The sequence below is a fragment of the Talpa europaea genome (assembly GCF_964194135.1).
Source record: "Talpa europaea genome assembly, chromosome: 11".
In the NCBI taxonomy this organism is placed as follows: domain Eukaryota; kingdom Metazoa; phylum Chordata; class Mammalia; order Eulipotyphla; family Talpidae; genus Talpa; species Talpa europaea.
In genome coordinates this window covers 55,959,925-55,979,758 of record NC_140078.1, presented here as the reverse complement: position 1 = coordinate 55,979,758, position 19,834 = coordinate 55,959,925, and positions in this window count along the sequence as shown.

Sequence of the window (19,834 nt, the reverse complement as noted above, 5' to 3'; positions counted from 1 at the left end):
TTTCTACAGTTTTTTTCCCTATTTCTTTACAATACTGACAATTTACAGAACTTCAATCCTCCATACTCATTTATTTTAATAGGTTGACCTTCATTTTTTTAATCGTATCTTTTTTTAAAGATTTATTTATTTATGCATACAGGAACTGATTCTAGGCCAGAGATACTGGAGCGGTGGGATGATTCACCAGAGACAGTGGGGAATGGAACAGGCAGATCGACTGAAATACACTTTTGAGGGGAGCAAGGGATGAGTCAGGAGAGGTCTGCTGCACCATGTGGGTAGCTCCCTGGCTGGGGATCAAACTCATGCTGCAGTGGCTGCTGATAACTTCATAGGTTGCGTCTTAACCCCTTGTGCACCAGGGAGGCCCGGTTGTCCTTCATTTGGCTTTGTTTAATGTTTCCTCTTGGTTAGATTCAGGTCATGCATTCTTGGCCAGAATGTACAGGGAGGGGATGGAGTGTTTCTCTCAAGTTTCACATTTGAACTTAGGTTTCACATTTGAACTCAGAACACCCTTAGTTGAGGGTGTTCATCTATTATGCAAGATACTATCTGATTTTCTTTTGCACAATCAATATTATTTTCACTATAATGTATAAATATATAAACAATTTGTAAGAAGACATATAAGAGTATGTATGAATTCTGTTCCTCATAAAACTTTCACCCCGGTTTTTTTTAAAGATTTATTTATTTATGCACACAAGAACTGGGGTACAGGCTAGAAGTACAGGGGGTGAGAGGATTCACCAGAGACAGAGTGGGGAGCAGAACAGGTAGAGTGACTGAAATATACAGCTTAGGGAAACAGCAGGCAAGACAGGAGAAGTCTGCGCCATGTGAGTTATCTCCTTTGCCAGGGATCAAAGTCCTGTTGCAGTGACTGGCGAGATAGCTTGATAGCGTGAGACTTAACCCTTGCATCACCAGATCACCCCAGATTTAACATCTATTCATAAATCTTTTCTGATACAATCTTTACTGAAATGATTGCACAATGCTAATTTTCTAACCCTGTACTCAATCCCCACTTATTAGGTAGTATACAACATTGTGTTTTAAACAAGAAGCATCTCTTTATCCCTATTTATTTATGTTTAATCAATATAGAATAATGGATTCCTTTTTTCCCCAAAGTGATTTTTCATAGATTACCATGCTAATTATTCCTTTACATACACATATGATTAAACAAATACACATGTATATGCATATGAATATTCATATCTTCAAAACTCTGGAAACTATAGTAATTAAAATCAGAAAGAAAAGAGGAAAGCTTGCACAGATATTTCTGAAATACATATATCAACATGTCAGTAAACTGAACAACCTACAGGAAATGGACAAATTCTTAGAATTATGCAACTTTCCAAGACTGAATCAGGAAGAAATATTCTACCCCATTCTGCTACAAGTGAGGGCATGCAGTCAATTACTTGTATTAATTCCTTCCTTTTCCCACCACCTCCCTACCTTCCTCTTTCTTTTCCATTTAATGGTGGTTATGGCATTCATTTGAAATGTAACTGAATTTATGTAACTCAGTTTACTTTCAGTTTTAGTTCCATTTGCCTGATATGGCAACAAAAATATGCACACTAAACACAGTGTTATGGTTCCTTAAAGGAAAACCCAAAAGGAACAAAATTAAAGGTGAATCAATGATCCCATCACTTGATCAAGATGAGGGCCTTGCACCACCCTTTGGTGATGATAACGTACCATGAACTAGAGGGGCTTGGCTTATGGCACTCACAGGTATTTAAGGCTAAAACATCTTTTTTCCATAGTCCCAGACACACACAGCTTTTTTCTCAATGTTGTTCATGAAATATCCACAAAAAAAATGTTCTTGCTCAAGTACGAATGGGTTACATTACACATATGGTCTCCTTCTTGGAAATGTTTCTGTCAAGAAAGTAAGTACATTCTATGAGTTTGATTTTTTCTTTTTAAACATATATAACTGGGAATAGAAAAAGATTGTGTGGTGGGAATAGGGAGAAATTGGTTAAAAAGTAGAAACTTTTGGCTATAAGATGCATAAGGTCTGTAAAATGTAAATGTAAAACATGGTAACTACAGCTGATAACACTATGGTATGAAACGAAAATTTGCTAATGTTCACACACACACACACACAAAGGTGAACACACGACATGGTGGACATGTTAATTATCTTGATGTGCGAATCCTTTCACAACGTACACATATACACATTACCATTATATAAACATAGTTAGATTTCACAATTTGTCTTTGAGAGTACAAATTTAAGCCTTTCTTTCACTCAGTAAACATTATTGAGCACTTTTCATTGGGTTCTGTTTTCGGTGGTGTAGATAAACATCCAACAAAACAAATGAAATACCCATTTCATTGTGGAATTTATAGTTTTGGAGGGCATGGAAAGGCAGGGAGACAGACAGAAACATCATGTTCAGTAGTGACTAATGGTATCCCCTGTTGTATCCACTCAGGAAAGACGGATAAATCCTGCCAATTATTTTCCTCCTTTGGGAAAACTTTAAGAAGACTTTAAAATGCTGACCTGAAAAGAAAGAACATAGAGGAATAATGCTTAGCCGACCTGGCTGTTAAGCACCAGGTCAAGAGGGAGCAGGACAAGAGGTTTCATCTTGCTACTGCAGCTGCACCCACCTGAGTCCAAGTCAAAAATTAGCTCCAGAAAATTAAAAATCAAGAGAAAATTCCTGAGTTTTTAATCACATTTTTAAATTGATAAAATATTTATGAACTCTCCTTCAATTAATTAGAATAAACTGTGTAACACTGCAGGAAACAAATTGAAAATTTAATAAAGTAAGTTCACTTCCAATTTCTTTTGAGGAAAGAAGCTAATTATATTTAGTTCTGTAATTATAACTTTAATTAAAATATAATGCAAAATATTCCATAAAGTGAAAACAGTGCTGAGTAATAAAATAGGGTCTTTAAGACAATTTGCTCTTTAGAAGAAAATTTATAATTTAAAATGGAGACTTTAGTGTACCATTTTCCAAAAATTTCATCCTTTCAGCATAAATTTAATTTAGCAACCTTCCCATAAATACCAATTAATGTTCATTTACTTTTTATAAACCTATTTCTTTCTGTTTGTTGTGTGTTAAAAATCCCATTTTGATTTGTTGTAGACATCTTCCTTTTAGAATTTGTTTAAAGAGACACTCCCATTTACCCCTCACATGCCGTAATTTAAAGCATATCGTTTGAGTTAGAATATGGCTCGAAACTTTCAGTGTCTTAAAATTTGAAGGCTTAGATATTCTTAGAAGTATGTTCACATATCAGTCCCCTTCACCTGGCTGGCACTCACATGATTTGATTGCTCCAGACAGACATCCAAGTAGAAGAAAATTTGGATCCTCTAAAATGAAATTAAGAAGGTGATGAAATGACATTCTGGTGTCGTTTTTAATCATCATTTTCTCTCAAACATTTCTCAGAGGAATCGAGTTGACTAATAGTTTGCTCAGACAGTAGACTTAGATCCCAAGGTCTACTGGATTTGGAGCCATTTGCCATGATGTTAAAGTCATATTCATTTCTAAAGGCCTTTTAGATTGTTCTTTAGTTTGAAAGCTAATCTGCTTTTATCCAAATCACAGAGGTTATGGAAGGGAAAAGCCAAGCTTTAAAAATTCACACTTTTCAACTCAACACCCTTTTATATTTTAGAACTCAATGAAGATTCACTTGGTTTCATCTGAATCAATTTAAAATGATGAAAAACTATTTATTAGGATGTACATCATATAAAAGTGTTATACTTTCTGTACAAAAATATCTCCTGAAGGAGTAGTTAAAAAATCAGGTTTTGGTACTACCACTGTCCCTACCCTCCTATTCAGAACTAATTTGACTGGTATGGAGCTTTGTGATTTATATTTAGTTGCTTTGAGAAATGTACTGGGTGTTTACAGGCTTCTAGAATTCTTTTTTTAATTTTTTTATTATTTTTTTAAATTTTATATGTTTTTTTACATCTTCTGGAGACTTCTGGGTAGAAGCTAGGGATGCTATAAAACATCTTACAATGCACAGCCTAAGACCCTTCCCCCAGAAGCAAAAAATTATCCATCCCAAAGTGTTAATAAGACCATGATTGAGAAACTCCGGAACAGAGGAACTCTGAGAATTGCAAAGAAAGGTTTTTCTCTCGTGCTTGTGAGAAACAGCCACACATCTTTCCTCTCTGCGGTCTCTTGCAGTTTACAGTGTACTTTCTATTATTGTGGACAAGGAGTTTGCATTCCCTGACTCAAATTTATGCCGAGATCACAACCCCCAATGAGTTGGACTTAGGAGCTGGGGCCATGGGGAAGTACTTGTGTCATGAGAATGGGACTTTCATGAATAAGTTTAGGGCTCTGGTTAGGGCAACCAGAAAGAGGTCCCCGGAAAGAACCCCCATCATGATTCTATCCTGATCCTGGACTTCAGCCTATGGAACTGCGAGTAACGTTTTTCTGTTCTTATAAATCACCCAGTCTGTTTTTTTGTTAGAGAAGCCTGACCCAGAACACTTACTTAATTCCCACTTTTGTGGTTATAGCTTGTGTGACTCCATCAGCTTACCCTATTTAAGCCTAGATGGGTCCAGTCACTGGTGATAGTGGTGTCATGTGTGAGGTGGCTTGTATTTGTGGTATCACTGATAGTCCCACTTTCTGGAGTCTGTAGGCTGAGCTCTCAGAGCAGCTTCACTGTGACAGCTGGAGTCTTGAGGGAGTTGGGGAGGAGAAGCACCATTCTGTACCCTGTCCTCTCCCTTGATCTTGCCCCCACTAGTTCTCCCCAGTTAAGGGTGAACCTCCCCAGTTAAGGGTGCACCTCCACACTAATCAGTTCTACCTCCTCAGAGCTGCCAGCCAAACATGGGAGCATCATTGGCACTGCTGGTTCCAGCTCTGGCCACAGTCTCTAGGTGCCTTTCTCCGCTAACCTTTTTTTGTAAGGAGTTGAATTTCCTCAGTGACTTTTCTGTAGAAGTTTCAGGAGATACACTGGCTCCGGTGCCCCTCTGGACTACTTTAGATTATCATTTCAGGAGTAAAGTAGGAAACATCTTCCTAACCAGTTTTTTTTTCTATGCCATATATATATATGGCATATATATATATATATATATATATATACATGGCATTGGTATATATATCATTGATATATATATATCTCATATATATATCCTGATGGCATAGACATCAGGAAGGATATACTGGAAGACTGAGTGTTGACTGAAATAAAGGGAGAGTCTTTGATGTCTCCAAGATTTGGAGAGCCATAACAGTTGAAAAGATGGAGATGCCATTTATTGAGACGGCAAAGCAAATTTCAGGAACAGAATCAGGAGTCCTATTTAGGTCTTGTTCAGTTTCAGATGCCTATTTTATATCTAAGTGAAAATGGGAGTCTGAATTTTTAGGAAAAGTTGAAGGTAGAAGAGTTAGGGAATTGAAAGCTTGTAAGATGGTATTTACACTCACAAAACTAAATAAGATCATTGAGGAAGTGACTGTAGAAAGAGAAGAAAAGAGGTCCTGCATCTAAGCTTTGGGGGCCTTTAATTTCCAAGTGGAGCAGATAAAGGGGAACCAGTGGAAAAGGTCCCTTAGTAAGGCTAGAGAAAGCCAAGAGTAGGAACTGCTTCAAGAAGGAACATGGGTCAATTGTATCAAAAAAATATCTCAAGTAAGACAAAAACTGGAAAACCTTTGGATTTAGCCCAACTAAGTATATTGGCGAATTGGTAGGAGTCATTTTGATATAAAATTGATTGGAATAGGGTTGAGGGATTATGAGAAAAGGAATTAGACTGTATTTGAGGATTTCATCATAAAATAGAGCAGAGAAATGGGAAATAATCCAGCGGGTTAAGAGGCAATTCTATGGGCAAGAAAAGGTAGACTTTTCTTTGAGTTACCCAAATTTCAAGGTGCAAAGGTACATCAGAATCACTTGGAGAGCTTGTTAAAATGAGGTGTCTGGACACAACCTAAATTTCAGAATTACATGAATCAGAATCACATGAGAGCTCAAAGGATGGTGCTTGTTATAATTAGATAGCTGAGCCCATCTCTAGATTTTCTAATTTTAGGTCAGGGGTGGTGTCCTAGAATTTGCATTTCCACCATGATATTAGGTGATGCCAATGCTGTTGGTCCAGAGAACAGATTTGGAGTATCATTACTTGTGGACATCAATTCCTATCTGAATTAGCACCCACCCTCTTATGCCTGCCACTTTCTGTGTGAACCTGCTTCATTTACTGTTCATTATTTAAATCCCCATTGCTATAGTTTTTTTAAGAAATGAAATCTGGGGCATCCCCAGTGGCGCAGTGGTTGAGCGCTGGGTTGCAAAGCTGCCTGCAGTCTATGCAGCGCCGGTTCGATCCCTGGCCGCTGGGCGAGGGTCCCACATGGTGCGCAGACCTCTCCTGCCACCCGCTACTCTCCTCAGCAGTGTACTTTGTCGGTCTGCCTGTTCTGTTCTCCGCTCTGGCTCTGGTGAATTCTCTCTCACCCTCCCGTGCTTCTTACTGTACCCAGTGCTTGTATAAATAAATAAATAATCTTAAAAAAAAAAAGAAATGAAATCTGTCTACCTTGTTTTTCATTGGTCTACCTGTGCTTGACATACAGCTGAATGAGAAAAAAAATGGAGATTGAATTAATAATAGAAGAAATGAATCAGTGAAAATTCCAACAATGATAAGCACTGTTTTGTGCAAGCTTTGGAGTTCCCAGTGTTTCTTTGAAATTATTTATAAGGAAAAAAAGATTGTATTTTGCCAAATGGCATATCAAAATAATAATTAATTAGTTAAATTTCAACTTCCAAGATACCTTGCGGGGTCTGAACTCAATATTTACATTTCAAAATTCCTGGTAACCATCTCAAAGATCCCTAAAGTGGCTATTCATGGGATATCAACTGTGATCGCATAACATTAAAAGAAAATGCTGGTTTTGAAGCAACAATTTGTTTTATTTGTTTTAGCTATTTACATCAGGTTCCCCAGCTGTCACAGTCTTAGAAATGTCTTCAGTGCAAGAAAAAGCAATGAAGATTGTGAGTTGGTCTTTAATGTGGTGATTCACCTATATACTAACCCTTTTGTGGTAGGCTTCATGTCACGTATCCAGGTTTTACATGAGAGATAAGTAAGACTCATTCAGTAGCAAGAATTTATCTGTTAATCCATGCCCCTTTGAAAAACAATAAACAAAAGGGTTTCCTGGTGGCCTAGGAGTTAAATCTCAGAGCTGTCACCTATATGGCCTGAATTTGATCCCTGGCCAGGCTGCTGCAGACCTCTCCTGTCTCCCCTGCTGCTCCAGTTAGTGGTGTATTTCAGTCAATCCACCTGTTCTTCTCCGCACTCGGTCTCTAGGGACTCTTCTCACCCCACCCCACCCATGCCTCTGGCCTATACCCCAGTTCTTCTATGCAAAAAAATAAAAATTAAAAACAAACCAACAACAAAAACCAAAACAGGGCAGTCTGGTTCCTGTTAAAGTTTCTCCAAGAGTGTTCAATGAAAACATCTCTGCTTGATATTCATCATTTGCCAATGACCATTTCATCACTCAGACAACATGAATAAAAGATATTACTCTTAGTCATTAGCAACTCAGTCAGGGAAAAGAGAAAAATTGGACATTTAAGAACATTTTACTTTTCTGTCATTTCAGACTTAATGACACTCTTAAATGATGGCTAGTCAAACCTACAGCATCTATTAGTAACTTGAAAATAAGTGTGAAGGGATGCCAAAACCCAGAGGAATCTTAAACTTGCATTTATCAGGCTTGTCACATCATTGCTACTGGTAATAAAAGCATTTTTGTTTTATGTTGCAATGTCTATAGAGAATAATATTTTTTTTGCACCTGAGTAAAAAGTGATATTGAAACATTCATCATATTCTTTGATATAAAGTAGCCTAAAAAGGTTGAAAATTGACATTCATTATTTTAGGGCTAATTTGAAACCCTGGTACATTTATAGAAGTTTTTGGTTGCTTTTCATAAATTTTCTATGTTCAATAGTCATTCAATTTTCAGAAACATTACCTTCCATGGATTTCATGGATTTTGTTGGGTTCCCAGTGGTAAGTGCTCATGTTTTCATGTTACTGGTAGTACCTGACCAATTTATCGGAGCATTTATTTTTTCTGAGCTCTCAACCACTGGTGCTATTGCATTGCATTGACCAAAGAAACAAAGAACTGCTATTTTTCAAGTTCTATAAGATTTAATCAGAGTTCAAACTTTTACTCTCTTATATTTTTTGTCCATGTTCTCTAAAGCACTGATCCAATGAAGGAAAACTCAATCTACGAAATGAAAGAGAAAGCATGACTCAAGGCACAATGGAAATGGATTGCCACTTTTACATGTACACTGATATTTACATGACCTGCCTGCATTCAGAAGCAACATACCATCATGGTGACTAATTCATTCAATTTCCTCAGAAAAAATAAGAACAAAATGAATCTAAAGTAAAAACTCAGTGTCTTATAGCTAGAATTCTGAATATCTCTAAAGAAACAAACATGTATTTCTACCTCCCTTACTTGATGGGCATTTAGCACAACAGTTGAAATCTTTGATACTGTTGGAAATTTGGAAAGGGAAGTAAGTGGATTGCTCCTAGACACTCAGACTTAAGACAAGCTACTCCAATGCAAGAGCAAAAAAATTGTAATTCTGGGACAATGTCATTTTGTAAATGTTAGAGCAGGAAAGGAAAGGTACAACATGACTTACATTTTCTTGTAGGTGCTATATATGGGGGCTGGCTACCCACCTCCCCTTTTGATTGTGACCATCATTCACACTAGTGCTTAGAACACACATCCTCTGGCAAAATGCAGTTTGAAGACCTATATGAACCAGTGCATTTTATTTTACTGGTTAGGGATTTATTTTTATGTGTAACATCAACTCTTGATTTCACGGATAATATTCTTAGGAAAAAGCTAGGAAAAAAAATTTTAAATACAGAAAATATTAGAACACGGTAATCAAGATAAGGGTGAAGAAATATAAAGAACGGAAGTATAAGAAATACTGTTATCTTTTTCCTCTGAAGACATTTGTGAGCTGTCTGTATTCAACATTTAAAATGTGTTTGGAGAGGGCCTCCCTGGTGGCGCAAGGGGTTAAGACACAACCTATGAAACTGTCCGCAGCCTCCGCAGCATAAGTTCGATCCCAGCCGGCCAGGGAACAGCCCACATGGCGCAGCAGACCTCTCCTGACTTGCCACCTGCTCCCCTCAGCAGTGTACTCCGGTCAATCTGCCTGTTTTGTTCCCCACTCTGTCTCCGGTGAATCCTCTCAATCCCCACACCTCTGGCCTGTACCCCAGCTCTTGTATGCAGAAATAAATGAGTCTTAAAAAAATGTATTTGGAGAGGGAAGAAAGCACAGTGCTCTATAGTGGTGGAATATGGGTGAGTTGGTGGTGGTGCACTATGGTGGTAATACCTGTTGGGAACACCCCAATATTATCTCAGTTAAAAATAAATTAATGAATTAAATAATAAAAAATGTATTTGGAGCAAAGGGGGAGAGGAGAGAGAGGAAGGGAGAGAATGAACCTGGTTGGAGAGGTATAGATACTGGAAGTGCACCCTGGAGGGAAAAAGAGTGTCAGTACCAGGCTTACACCAGCAGGGGGACCTGGGGTGGTGGTCGCTTCCGCCCAAAGATGAGTCACTTCCGCCCAAAGCGGAGGCTGATGCAACAGTAACCGGATGTTGCAAATCCACGTAAAGTGCATGCGCAGGCTTTCCGAGATATAGCCCCTCCCCTAAAATAAAGAGAGTTCCTGCAGCCATCCATGTGAGTAGAAGCGTCTTTTCATCTCCAGCCCCTCCGCCGTGTTCCTGAACCCCGTCGGCCTGCAGGCAGGACCGGCAAAAGAGAATATATTAAACACTGTATTTTGAAAAACTGACTATACAAAAGTATAGAGAATAATATACTGAATACCAATGTACCCATTACCCAGATTAACAATGACAAACTCATCGCCAATCTTGTTTCATCTCTACCTATATATTTTCCCTCATTCGCTTCTCAAACTATTTTAATGCATCCTAAACATCATGTAATTTCTTTTTAAAAATTAAATTTTCAGGGGACTTCCCTGGTGGTGCAAGGGATTAAGTCTCAGCACTATAAAGCTATCTGCAGCCACTGCAATATGAGTTTGATCCCCAACCAGTGAGGTGACCCATGTGGCACAGCAGACCTCTCCTGCCTCACCCGCTGCTCCCCTCAGGAATGTATTACACTCAATTTGACTGTTCTGTTCCTCACTCAGTCTCTGGTGAATGCTTTCAACCTTTGCACCTGTGGCCCCAGTTCTTGTATGCATAATAAATAAATCTTTAAAAAACTTAAATTTTCAGGTGCACAGTGTTTTATTTCAACATCTGTATATACTACATTATTATTGGCAATATAAATCTAGATTCCAGCTACCACCATATAATTAAGTAGTGAAGGTGGTTAATTATATGTCATCCCTCATGCCCCTCCCATCTGGTAACTGTCATTCTGTTGTCAGAGTGCAAGAGTTCATTTTTTTTCTTTTGTTTGTTTGCTTTGTTTCTTTGTTTTCCACATATGAGTGATAGCTTATGGCACTTATCTTTCTTCCTTTGACTTGTTTCACTTGGCATAATACCCTCAAGTTTCACCCATATTGTTGAATACCTTGGCATTGTGTATATATGCCACATCTTCTTTATCGACTCATCTGTCAATAGGCACTTAGGTTGTTTCCATAACTTGGCTGTTATGAATAATGCTGAAATGAACACTGGGGTGCATAAATCATTTCAAATTAGTGTTTTCATATTTTTCAATCAAATATGCAGAAGTGGAATAGCTGGATCATATGATAGTTCTATTCTTAATTTTTTGAGACATGTCCATACAGCATGTCATAGTGGCTGTACCGACTTACATTCCCAGGTGTTGAAAAGTTCTATTTTATTCGAATTCTCAATAACCTTTGTTATTTGTTGTTGTTGTTCTTTTTTTTTAATCATCGTCATTCTAACTGGTATGAGGTGAAATCTCATTGTGGTTTCATTTATTTAAAAACTTTGTAACATTGCATTATAATATTATGCTTCAAGTGAGCATCATTATAATTCAACATAAGTGTGTATTACATCGTTTGCCACTGAAAGTCCAATTCTATCCTTTAACATACAGCTAATATCTTTTATCTGACTTACCCATCCCTGCCATTCCTTCCCTTTTGATAACCACTAAAATTCTTTTTTTGTTGTTTTACTTCATGCTTTTTGTCTTTTCTATACACCACATTTGAGTGAAATCAAATGTTTGTCTTTTTCCATCTGACTTATTTCACCAAGCATGGCATCCTTTATATAATTTCATTTAGAAATATTTCTGCATGTATAGTTAAAAGATGATTATTTTTTAAAATAAAATAAAGCTTCCAGTTTTTGTTTTGATTTTTTTTTGTTTTTTGAGGCAATATAAGATTGCAACAATGCATAGGGTTCCAGGAGTAAGTGTCTCACCTCACTACCTGCATATATTTCACCACTCCCATTAAGAAACGTCCAGTCACCATCCACAACCAACTTATCAGCCATTTCACTCTCTTCCCTTTTACCCCTCAGGCAATCACCATTCTGTTGTTAGGGTGGAAAGGCTTGTTTTTATTTTGTTTGCTCATTTCCTTTTTTTCTTCTACAAATGACTGAAATCATATGGTATTTGTCTTCTTTCTGACTTTTTTTCACTTAGCTTAATCTCCTTAGTGTCCATTAATGTTATCACAAGCGGTAAAATTTCATCTATTTTTTTTTACAGCTGAGTAATAGTCCATTGTAGATGTGCCACAGTTTCTATATTCACTCATCCATTGTCAGGCACTTGTTTCCATATCTTGGCTGTGGAGCTTATTTATCTTTTTGAATTAGTATTTTCATATTCTTTGGGGAAATACCCAGAAGTGGGATTACTGGATCATATGGTAGTTCTTAATATGCAGCATGTAGACTTCCAATTTCTGGTTTAGAAGTTAGATGTTGCCACTCTAACTTGATGAAGCCTTATTGAGATTGAAATTTCCAGAGGGGACCATAGTAGGAAGAACCCCCATGTTTTTGTGAGTTTTATCTCCGGAAGTTCTACCAGGTCATCACAGTGACTATCTTGTTTATGACAAGAGGAAAGGAAAATAAATTATTTTTAATACATCAGAGCATTCTGTTCTTTTTAGTATGATCTGCCCTCAGAGAAACTGTTTAATCAGAGCCTAACCTGCTGAGGTTTTATCAGAATCTAATTCATCTGAGAAAAGAGAAATTCCAAACATTAACCAGCTCTCGCCTTCCATAAGGGGGTGGGAGGATACCCAATTCACCAAACTTCTCCTCCTAAGTGAGGGAAAATCCCTGAGATACACTTGTAAACTTCACAATCCAAAGGCACGAACTCACTGAAAGACTGAGACCTAATCATAGAGCTATTGAACATTTCATCACGTCCCCCTTTTATTGTATCACTAAAGGCCCATGGTTTCATTTTTAACCTGTTTCTATGTCCCTTGTTTCTTTGAATGGTGGTGAGATTCTTAGAATTATAGATTTGTTTAGATTCAGTTTTGATCATTTTTTTGGTAAGAATATTTTAAGTGGGTCTGTGCACATCCATCAGGAGCCTATCATAACCTAGTTTGGCTTTTTAAAATGGAACTAGTGACCTTTGATCCTTATCAAAGTCATTATTTCATAAGGTATTACAAAATGATATCCTAATTTTATCATTCCACCTGTACTTAACTGATCAAAACTCATCAATTACTGGTTACCTGGAAACAGAGTTCATACACATTACATCTTTGATCCCTCCTTTTCCCACCTCCACATTTAATAGTTTTCAAAATAATGTAGCCGTTACGCTGACAAATGTGACCATCCCTGTAAGAGGTGGCACAGGCAAATTCTTGCTGGCAAAAGTGTTATTGAATTGTCACTTGAGGCAATTATCAGTTGTATTATACCAATGTGCTATTAGCTTTTCCTTCTTGTTTTTATTTTCTTATTTTAATAAAAGCAGAGAAACTAAGCTATTGTGAAGCTTTTAATATTGTAACTTGGCTTTCTTCCTTTGTTAAGTACCAGGTACCCGTATTTTTCCAGAAACCTGACATGTTGTCTATATGAATGAAGTGGTCCAGGTGAAGGCTGTGGCGAAAACCTGAAGGGGTAGGCTTTCTCTCAGGGTGCCAAAGGTTATGCATATACCCAGGAAGAAGCTGTGTGGTAGGGGAGGAAATATGTGTTAGACTTTCAGAGAAGTTGGTAATTTGAAATTTTACATGTTTCCTGACTTTTAAGGGTTGTCAAGTAATGTATAATTTAAAAACATGACCATGAAGTTAAGAAATATATCTGTATATATGTTCAGCTTATGACCTTCTAACACATTACTTCTGCTATAAGTAATTTAATGCATGGTTGTTATTTCTATTCTTTTTTATCTTTTCCTTTTAGAAGTTGAGGGAATGCATGCTTCCTCCTTTCCTCAGTGTCTCTCCCAATTCCAAATTGTGGCCAATACTTAGGGAAGAGCTTATATGGTCCAAATGCCTCACTTTAAAGATAGCTTCTGGGGTTGAAAGAGAAGTATCTTACATAAAAAGTCACTGACTTAGTGGAAGATCTAAATCTTGAATCCAGATCTAAAGCCCATGCAGTTGGCCCCTTCACCAGGTTGCACAGTCAGTCATTAGCAAGCAATAATCCACCACCATTATCATCTACCTTTCTGGGTCTTGGTCTTTTACCACTGGCCCTACTATGCAGAAGCAGAAAAGGAAGAAAGAAACTAACATGGACCCAGAACCTATAATACTCTGGAATCTGCCCTAGATCCATTGTATTTGTTACCTTAATAATTACCCATCATACAAAATCTGCAAAATCATAAAAAATCTGTGTTCATTTTTAGAACAAATGAAAAGCAGAGACTCAGAGATTTAAGTAACTTCTTCTGAGCTACAAAACTAAGTAACTGTCCTAGTTCTGTGTGACCCTCAAGTCTGTGCTCTTTCCATAACTTCATATTGCCTCCCATCTCCAAGTTCCCAGTGACATCCAATGTTGTTTTCTTAATTTCTGCAACACCATACCCTAAGCCAGATGGCTTCAGTAGTAATGCTGCTTTCTTAGAGGACAGCCAAGGCCCACAAACAGCATGTTGTCTGGAGGTTTCTCTGCCATCATCACTACTACTATCTTTTTTCTTCTTCAAACTGCCTTTCTGGAATTCAGGTACTAGCCAGAACAAATTTACTGCCTAAGTTGGGGTCCAGGCAGGAAACAGATATTACATCCAAATGGGGTGAGATGAGTTTTATGGAGGGCTCATGACATAAGTATGGACAGTGTTAAGAGGAGTCAAAAGAGATGGTGATGCACCCCATGATTAGTAGCAGCAGGGAGTAGTTACTGTTGCCCAACAGCAGCTGTGGCCTTGGAAGAACACAGCTACTACTGCCTCATAGCCCAGCAAGGAAGTTGCTGGGAAGTACACAAAGTGAAGTCTTCCCTTTCCATATATATAAAAAAAAATAAAAGGTAATGGGTGGGACAGGAGCGGCAGACAAAGACTATCTAGATGACAGGCCATGCTTTTCTACAAGCTGCTGCCACCTCTGTAGACAGAACCTTGTTCTGAAGGGCACCTCTATTGAAAAGAACAGAATGCCTCCCTCTCATTCCCAGCTTCATTTCTGTCTCCCTGGCTGCAGTCCCAGCCAGCTTGCATCCAGATATACCTTCAACTCTGCACTGGCAGACGTGAGAGTCTCTACCATCTGGGTCAGGGAACTGAGGTTTTCCACTTTACGTTACAGTATATTGAGTAGAAAAGCTATATTTTATCCCATGCAAATCTACATTAATAACATCTGTAAGTTCCTGCTTTCTTGTGTTTTCAGTTCACTTTCTTGCTTTCTGTGGCCCTGTTCTTTTTCTTGAACCCCTAGAAATATCTCTCCTCCAAATCCCTCTGCTTCCAGACTCAGAGTGCCAGAAAATCAAGTTATTTTCATTTTATGAATATGCATATACAAGATATTTTCTGAGAGAAATTGCAAATTTGATCTGCAGAAAATGTGTTGCTATTTCTGCCAATGGGTAGAAGCACTGTAAATTACACCAAGGGCAAGCTAGCTTTGTGCTCTCAGATAGCATTTTACATTTTGGGGAAGCAAAACTACTTTTCAGGGTGCTGTTCTTGCTGGGGGAAATGGCTTTTCATTTTCTGAGCTGACAGAAAATGTTGAGTTTTGGTCCTCCTTAAAATACTTAGAAAAGATGACATAAAAGCTTCAACACAGGCATAGCCAAGTACATTACTTCTGAAATCCTCATTTGTTTTCTTGACCATATATTTTTTTTTTGTCTTAGAATTTTTTTTTAATTTTATACATTTTTTACATCATTTTTCATTTTTGCACAATGTATGCATTTTCATCTTGGTTATTGTCCCCAAACAATTCCCACTATCCTTGCTTTGATCCTACTCCCTCCTCCCCACCCCTCTGTAGTGTGTCTCTGGTTTATAGTTGCTTGTTGCATTTTCATCTTGGTTATAGTCCCCATACAATTCCCACTACCCTTGCTTTGATCCTACTCCCTCCTCTCCCCCAGTAGTGTGTCTCTGGTTTATAGTTGCTTGTTGATTTTGATTTTTACTTTATTATAATAACTAGCATTTCTCTCCTTGCTTTAAGTCCTTTCTCATGCAGTCAGAAAGAATGTTACGATTTGGTACATTTTGGGTTCTTCACAGTTTTCCCTGCCTTTCCTTACACTTCAAAATTCAACAACATGCATACAAAAGAGTATTTAGTTTGTGTTTCCCCATCTGCAACTCGGCACAGATAGGAGCAAATGGAAAAGACAGAAGAAACACAAAGGGTTGGAATCTTAGCCAGAAACTTCAGAATTGAAAGCATACACTTGTTGAACTTTAGAGCTTTCATGTAACTTCTACTCTTTAAAAAAAAATTGCAAAATGCACAATTTATTTTCTATTGAGATTATTCGGAACATACTACTGAAGAGTGTGGGTTTTTCATTTTAATTTGTAGTTCATTGGTGCACTATTCTTTAAAAACAGATTTTTAACTTTCAAAAGAACTTTAAGGTATTTTCAAAAGAATGCTATATTTATGAAATATATGTAAGGCAAAAAGAATAGAAATGGAATGAATATGTGTGTATCCATTACTCAGTTTATGGGGAATTACACTACCTTAGCTTTGAAACCCCCTTAAGTGACCATCCCTGAAATCATCTATTTTTCCCCCTTTCAGAGGTAATGTTCTCTATCGAATGTAATATCTTTTTTTTTAAAATATACTTTTTTTTAAAGCTTTATTCATTTATGCATAAAGAGCTGGGGGTACAGGCCAGAGATGCAGGGGGTGAGAGGATTCACCAGAAATAGAGTGGGGAGCAGAACAGGCAGACTGAGTGAAATACACTGCCAAGGGGAGCAGTGGGTGAGACAGGAGAGGTCTGCTGCGTCACGTGGGTTGCTCCCTGGCCGCCTGGGGATTGAACTCTTGTTGCAGAGGCTTTGGATTGCTTCGTAGTGCTGTGCTTAACCTCTTGCACCACCAGGGAGACCCAGAATGTAATATCTTATACTTTTACTTGCGTGTCAGTAAGTAAATGATATGTCATAATTTATTTCTGCGTTTTACCATTGATGGATTTAAGTTTTTTACCATTTATTTAAAATTAGATTTTTTGCTTGAAATAATTGTAGACTTACATGAAGTTAAGAGAAATAATAAAATGAGGTGCCACATAACCTTTATTCTGTTTTCCCCAATGGTAATATACTATAAAACTCTCACAATATATCATGGCCAGGATATTAACTTTGATCTAGTAAAGATAATGTCAGCTTAAATAAATTGAACAAGCAAAAGCAAGCAAGTTTATTAAAGAATCAAGACTGTGAACTTGAGCCCAGGAACAGCCTCCAGATAGATCTGGGAAACCCCCGAATTCTTTCTCAATGAAAATTATATACAGTGTGCAAAGAAGTTAAATGAAACATTTCAAGGATTTCTACAAAGAAAACATGGGTAGGAATTCAGTTAATATATTTATCTGATGTTGTTAATGCAGTGAGAAAAACAAAGAGTATTGTTAAAATTTTCCCTATCTGGTCCCTTATTTAGGTTTTCTAAATTCCTGCTATGAGTGAGACCATCTGGTATTTTTCTTTCTCTTTCTGGCTTATTTCACTGAGCATGATCCCTTCCAGCTCCATCCATGTTGCTGCAAATTGCATGAGTTTATCTTTTTTGATTGCTGAGTAATATTCCATTGTGTATATGTACCACATCTTCTTGATCCAGTCATCTGTTTTTGGGCATTTGGGTTGTTTCCATAGCTTAGCTATTGTAAATAGTTCTGCTATAAAAATAGGGGTGCAGGTGCCCTTTGGAATTAATGTTTCTGTGTCCTTTGGGTAAATACATAGGAGTGGAATTGCTATCTATTTAAAGCCTTATCATTGGGAACTGGGAGTTGTAGCAAAGTCACAAATGTTGGAATTGAAGTTCTGTGAAGTAACTGATTTGTCTGGAGGTAGTCGCTTCCAAATGCTGATCTTTTATGGAGATAGCATTTTTCCCTGGACAAAAACTCTTCAGAGGACCAGACCACTGTACCCTGACTCTTGCATATTGTACCCCATGGTTGGGATAAGTAATAGAGGTATCTTGTTAGTTGTTATCTTTGGTTAACAATACATAGGCCTTCATCAGTCCAAGATTAGCCACATTCACTTCCTCAAGCCCCACCTCTCTAATCTATTTTAACCATAGACAATCTCTAATCTATTTTGTTTCTATAACTTTCTCGTTTCAAGAATGTTATGTAAATGGAATAATAAAGTTTACTAGCATCTCTGGATTTCAAAAGTTCTCATTATGCCATTTCACTTTAAGGAAAGACCTGCATTTGTACTTACCCATTTTGCTAACCAACAGAAGCCCAAAGAGGATTTCTGCTTTTATGACAGAGAAAAGTGAAACTAATCTTCAGTGTTGTTTTTGTGGCATCTGTTCTATAGGCAGTAGCAACTTCAGCAGCTTGAGTAGGTTTGCCAAATTCCTTCCCTAGGAACTACTTTATACAGGTTGTGTATGTGACATAACATTGCTGCTTTTGCTTTGTTTTGGTGTTATTTTAAGTTTCATGCGTTATTTGATAAGATTTGGAATTTTGTTTTCTGGACTCGGGATTGCTAAAAATTTCCATATAAATTTACGGTAATTGCTGTTTTGATTTATGCACGTTTTCATAAGAATTCTCTACTTGTAGATATTGGGGAAACCTATATAACCTTTGAGGACAGGATTTTTTCATTTCGTATAATTTACATCCAGTTGTTGCATCTAACAATCATTCATTCCTTTTAATTCTGAGACATTCAGCATGGTATAGACGTACCATAGTTTATTTAGCCATTTAACCAATGAGAAACCTCAGGTGTTTCCAGTTGTAGGCCATGATGTATAAAGCTGTTATAAACATTTTTGGGTCTAAATTTTGGTGTGTACCTGTCTTCAGTTCTCTATGATAAATGCTAAATGCTCAGGAGGACAATTGCTGGCTCATATGATTACTGTATCTTTAGTTGTCTGAAGAAACTGCTAAAGGTTTTCCAGAGTAGTTCAGTTACTTTGCCTTTACACTAGCAGTGTTTGAGTAATTGAATTTCTCCGTATCTCTGCCATGTATTTTTGTTTTCATTAGTGTTTTATTTTGCTCATTCTCATAGCTGTATAGCAAGTCTCATTATGGTTTTGATTTGTGTTTCCCTAATGGTTAATGACATAGAACATCATCTTGTGTTTTTTTACCCTGTGTGTGTGTGTATATATATATATATATATATATTTTTTTTTAATTATTTTATTTTATTTTACTTATTTTTTTTAGAGGTGGGGTACAGGCCAGAGTCGCGGAGGGTAAGAAGATTCACCAGAGAGAGCAGGGAGCAGAACAAGCAGATGTACCTTAACACACTGATGAGGAGAGCAGCAGGCAAGAGAGGTCTGCCAAGCCATGTGGGTTGCCCCTGGTAGGCTGGGGATCAAACTCGTACCGCAAAGGCCACGGACAGAGTGCTGTGCCCAACCCCCTGCACCATCAGGGAAGTCCTACCCTGTGCATATCTTTAGTGAAAATCTTTTCATGTCTCTTGTCCATTTTCTATTTGGATTGTTTGCCTTTGTAATGTTGAGTTTTTGAGTTCTTTAGTCTTTGTTGGATATGTGATCTGCAAATATTTTCTCCCAATTCTTAGCTTGTCTTTTTAACACTCTTCTGAGGGTCTTTTGTTGAGGAAAAGACTAATTTTGATGAAGTCCAATTTTTCACTTTATGAATTAAACTTTTAGTATCAAGTTTGCTTAATCTAAGAACCCAAAGATTTTCCCCCTAAGTGTTTTAATGTTTTATATTTGTCTGTAATTCACTTTGAATTATTTTTGTATAAGGTTTGAGACCTAGTGTAGGTTTATTTTTTTGGCCAGTGCATATGCAATTGTTTTCAGCATCATATGTTGAAAAGGTCATTCTTTTCCCATGGAATTATTTTTGTATTTTCATTGAAAATCAATTGGGCATATCTGTGTTGGTCTATGCTTTGTTTCCTACTCATTTTATTTATCTATGTCTTTCTCCTCAAATTCTCACAT